At 41.1% G+C, this 5,000-nt stretch overlaps 1 long non-coding RNA gene across 1 annotated transcript in view; it reads right to left on the bottom strand.

The window, feature by feature from the left end:
• Positions 1–5,000, bottom strand: part of LOC138950466 (uncharacterized) — a 9,292-nt gene that overhangs the window by 163 nt on the left and 4,129 nt on the right. The window contains exon 4 of the long non-coding RNA XR_011450668.1: positions 1–226. This exon is cut by the window's left edge and continues 163 nt beyond it. This is a non-coding gene — a long non-coding RNA (uncharacterized lncRNA). The remainder of the gene's footprint in view (positions 227–5,000) is intronic.

Here is a 5,000-nt window from a genome sequence, read left to right as displayed (position 1 = left end):
CCAACAAAAAGGGGGAAGAACAACGGGAAGATTTTGCTTCACAAGAAAGGGAAGACTTCACACAAACACAGCGAGGGAAGGATTGACTCATGCAAAGAAAGGGAAGGAATAACACACACTGTTAAGCGGGAAGGAATCACAAACTAAAAAAAAAAAAAAGCTTAATAAAGTTAGTGCCTCCTACTGCCGTCTGCGTTGCCCGTTGCTCAGTCCTTGCTGCCGATTCCTGCAATGTTAATCACATGGTGTGTCACTTGCACGACTTAAACAGCAACACAGCTGGCAATTCACTCCAGTGGACGTCAAGCACAAACATGAAAACAATTATCTTTGTTAAAAAAAGGCTTAAAATGCAATGCCTTACGAGTAAAGTATTTCATACAAAATGTAAAAAAAAAACCCACACGCAAAAGATGGAAGTCAAAACAACAACAGCAGCAACAACAACAACAACAACAACAACAACAACAACAACAACAACAACAACAACAACAACAACAACAACAACAACAACAAAAACGACGACGCATTTAATCTGTGTCGTAACTCCAGTACACATGCTGTTGCTTAATCAGCTCTGTTTAGTTCTACTTCGCCACAAGTCGTGTGTCCAATGTGTTCCTTTGGGGACAGATATTTTGAACCCGCAGTCCTTCCCTTCAACCCAGTTCTCACCAGCATCTGAGAACTGATAAGTTTAAACTGTAATTGGAATTATAATATTTCTCCACTTAGACACATATCAAACGTAAACCTCCTGACTGTTTCCTGCTATAATTTTTCCATTAATTAATAACCACGGATTGCAGCTGGTGTTTGTTCAAAAAGTAAGACATCAAATTGTCCAACTCATCACACAGAGCACACAGGCTGTTGCTTGTTTGTATGTGTCTAAGTGAAAAGATGTTCTCATGCCATTCAATTGCCTGGCCGGATCTAATTGTTTGTATATGTCTTAGTAAAAAGATGTTTTCATGCCATTCAACTGCCTGGCCGGATCTGATTGTTTGTATATGTCTAAGTAAAAAGATGTTCTCATGCCATTCAATTGCCTGGCCGGATCTAATTGTTTGTATATGTCTAAGTAAAAAGATGTTCTCATGCCATTCAACTGCCTGGCCGGATCTGATTGTTTGTATATGTCTAAGTAAAAAGATGTTCTCATGCCATTCAATTGCCTGGCCGGATCTGATTGTTTGTATATGTCTAAGTAAAAAGATGTTCTCATGCCATTCAATTGCCTGGCCGGATCTGATTGTTTGTATATGTCTAAGTAAAAAGATGTTCTCATGCCATTCAACTGCCTGGCCGGATCTGGGTGGCCGAGTGGTAACGCACTTGCGCTCGGAAGCGAGAGGTTGCGTGTTCAGGCCTGGGTCAGGCCGCAATTTTCTCCCCCCTTTCCTAACCTAGGTGGTGGGTTCAAGTGCTAGTCTTTCGGATGAGACGAAAAACCGAGGTCCCTTCGTGTACACTACATTGGGGTGTGCACGTTAAAGATTCCACGATTGACAAAAGGGTCTTTCCTGGCAAGATTGTATAGGCATAGATAAAAATGTCCATCAAATACCCGTGGGACTTGGAATAAAGTAAAAAAATTCCATCTCACACGGCATTAAGTCTCAGGAAACATGAATACACGCATGCAGCAAAAAAAAAATATGGGTAGCGCCGTATGTATGGCAGCTCGCTTTCCCCGGGGAGAAAGCAGCCCGAATTTGGGTGAGGGTAACCTCACTGGACTGTAAATCTTATCCATCCATCCATCCATCCATCCTATATGTCTAAGTAAAAAGATGTTCTCATGCCATTCAATTGCCTGGCCGGATCTGATTGTTTATATGTGTCTAAGTAAAAAGATGTTCTCATGCCATTCAATTGCCTGGCCGGATCTGATTGTTTGTATGTGTCTAAGTAAAAAGATGTTCTCATACCATTCAACTGCCTGGCCGGATCTGATTGTTTGTATGTGTCTAAGTAAAAAGATGCTCTCATGCCATTCAATTGCCTGGCCGGATCTGATTGTTTGTATATGTCTAAGTAAAAAGATGTTCTCATGCCATTCAATTGCCTGGCCGGATCTGATTGTTTGTATATGTCTAAGTAAAAAGATGTTCTCATGCCATTCAATTGCCTGGCCGGATCTGATTGTTTGTATATGTCTACGTCAAAAGATGTTCTCATGCCATTCAATTGCCTGGCCGGATCTGATTGTTTATATGTGTCTAAGTAAAAAGATGTTCTCATGCCATTCAACTGCCTGGCCGGATCTGATTGTTTATATGTGTCTAAGTAAAAAGATGTTCTCATGCCATTCAACTGCCTGGCCGGATCTGATTGTTTATATGTGTCTAAGTAAAAAGATGTTCTCATGCCATTCAACTGCCTGGCCGGATCTGATTGTTTGTATATGTCTAAGTAAAAAGATGTTCTCATGCCATGCAACTGCCTGGCCGGATCTGATTGTTTGTATATGTCTAAGTAAAAAGATGTTCTCATGCCATTCAACTGCCTGGCCGGATCTGAGTGTTTATATATGTCTAAGTAAAAAGATGTTCTCATGCCATTCAATTGCCTGGCCGGATCTGATTGTTTATATGTGTCTAAGTAAAAAGATGTTCTCATGCCATTCAACTGCCTGGCCGGATCTGATTGTTTATATGTGTCTAAGTAAAAAGATGTTCTCATGCCATTCAACTGCCTGGCCGGATCTGATTGTTTATATGTGTCTAAGTAAAAAGATGTTCTCATGCCATTCAACTGCCTGGCCGGATCTGATTGTTTATATGTGTCTAAGTAAAAAGATGTTCTCATGCCATTCAACTGCCTGGCCGGATCTGATTGTTTATATGTGTCTAAGTAAAAAGATGTTCTCATGCCATTCAACTGCCTGGCCGGATCTGATTGTTTATATGTGTCTAAGTAAAAAGATGTTCTCATGCCATTCAACTGCCTGGCCGGATCTGATTGTTTGTATATGTCTAAGTGAAAAGATGTTCTCATGCCATTCAATTGCCTGGCCGGATCTGATTGTTTGTATATGTCTAAGTAAAAAGATGTTCTCATGCCATGCAACTGCCTGGCCGGATCTGATTGTTTGTATATGTCTAAGTAAAAAGATGTTCTCATGCCATTCAACTGCCTGGCCGGATCTGATTGTTTGTATATGTCTAAGTAAAAAGATGTTTTCATGCCATTCAATTGCCTGGCCGGATCTGATTGTTTGTATATGTCTAAGTAAAAAGATGTTCTCATGCCATTCAACTGCCTGGCCGGATCTGATTGTTTGTATATGTCTAAGTAAAAAGATGTTCTCATGCCATTCAATTGCCTGGCCGGATCTGATTGTTTGTATATGTCTAAGTAAAAAGATGTTCTCATGCCATTCAATTGCCTGGCCGGATCTGATTGTTTGTATATGTCTAAGTAAAAAGATGTTCTCATGCCATTCAACTGCCTGGCCGGATCTGGGTGGCCGAGTGGTAACGCACTTGCGCTCGGAAGCGAGAGGTTGCGTGTTCAGGCCTGGGTCAGGCCGCAATTTTCTCCCCCCTTTCCTAACCTAGGTGGTGGGTTCAAGTGCTAGTCTTTCGGATGAGACGAAAAACCGAGGTCCCTTCGTGTACACTACATTGGGGTGTGCACGTTAAAGATTCCACGATTGACAAAAGGGTCTTTCCTGGCAAGATTGTATAGGCATAGATAAAAATGTCCATCAAATACCCGTGGGACTTGGAATAAAGTAAAAAAATTCCATCTCACACGGCATTAAGTCTCAGGAAACATGAATACACGCATGCAGCAAAAAAAAAAATATGGGTAGCGCCGTATGTATGGCAGCTCGCTTTCCCCGGGGAGAAAGCAGCCCGAATTTGGGTGAGGGTAACCTCACTGGACTGTAAATCTTATCCATCCATCCATCCATCCATCCTATATGTCTAAGTAAAAAGATGTTCTCATGCCATTCAATTGCCTGGCCGGATCTGATTGTTTATATGTGTCTAAGTAAAAAGATGTTCTCATGCCATTCAATTGCCTGGCCGGATCTGATTGTTTATATGTGTCTAAGTAAAAAGATGTTCTCATGCCATTCAATTGCCTGGCCGGATCTGATTGTTTGTATGTGTCTAAGTAAAAAGATGTTCTCATACCATTCAACTGCCTGGCCGGATCTGATTGTTTGTATGTGTCTAAGTAAAAAGATGCTCTCATGCCATTCAATTGCCTGGCCGGATCTGATTGTTTGTATATGTCTAAGTAAAAAGATGTTCTCATGCCATTCAATTGCCTGGCCGGATCTGATTGTTTGTATATGTCTAAGTAAAAAGATGTTCTCATGCCATTCAATTGCCTGGCCGGATCTGATTGTTTGTATATGTCTACGTCAAAAGATGTTCTCATGCCATTCAATTGCCTGGCCGGATCTGATTGTTTATATGTGTCTAAGTAAAAAGATGTTCTCATGCCATTCAACTGCCTGGCCGGATCTGATTGTTTATATGTGTCTAAGTAAAAAGATGTTCTCATGCCATTCAATTGCCTGGCCGGATCTGATTGTTTATATGTGTCTAAGTAAAAAGATGTTCTCATGCCATTCAACTGCCTGGCCGGATCTGATTGTTTATATGTGTCTAAGTAAAAAGATGTTCTCATGCCATGCAACTGCCTGGCCGGATCTGATTGTTTGTATATGTCTAAGTAAAAAGATGTTCTCATGCCATTCAACTGCCTGGCCGGATCTGAGTGTTTATATATGTCTAAGTAAAAAGATGTTCTCATGCCATTCAATTGCCTGGCCGGATCTGATTGTTTATATGTGTCTAAGTAAAAAGATGTTCTCATGCCATTCAACTGCCTGGCCGGATCTGATTGTTTATATGTGTCTAAGTAAAAAGATGTTCTCATGCCATTCAACTGCCTGGCCGGATCTGATTGTTTATATGTGTCTAAGTAAAAAGATGTTCTCATGCCATTCAACTGCCTGGCCGGATCTGATTGTT

Source organism: Littorina saxatilis, linkage group LG16 (assembly GCF_037325665.1).
Source record: "Littorina saxatilis isolate snail1 linkage group LG16, US_GU_Lsax_2.0, whole genome shotgun sequence".
In the NCBI taxonomy this organism is placed as follows: Eukaryota; Metazoa; Mollusca; class Gastropoda; order Littorinimorpha; family Littorinidae; genus Littorina; species Littorina saxatilis.
Note: the sequence above shows the minus strand (reverse complement) of the source record. Positions and strands in the feature narration are given on the sequence as shown.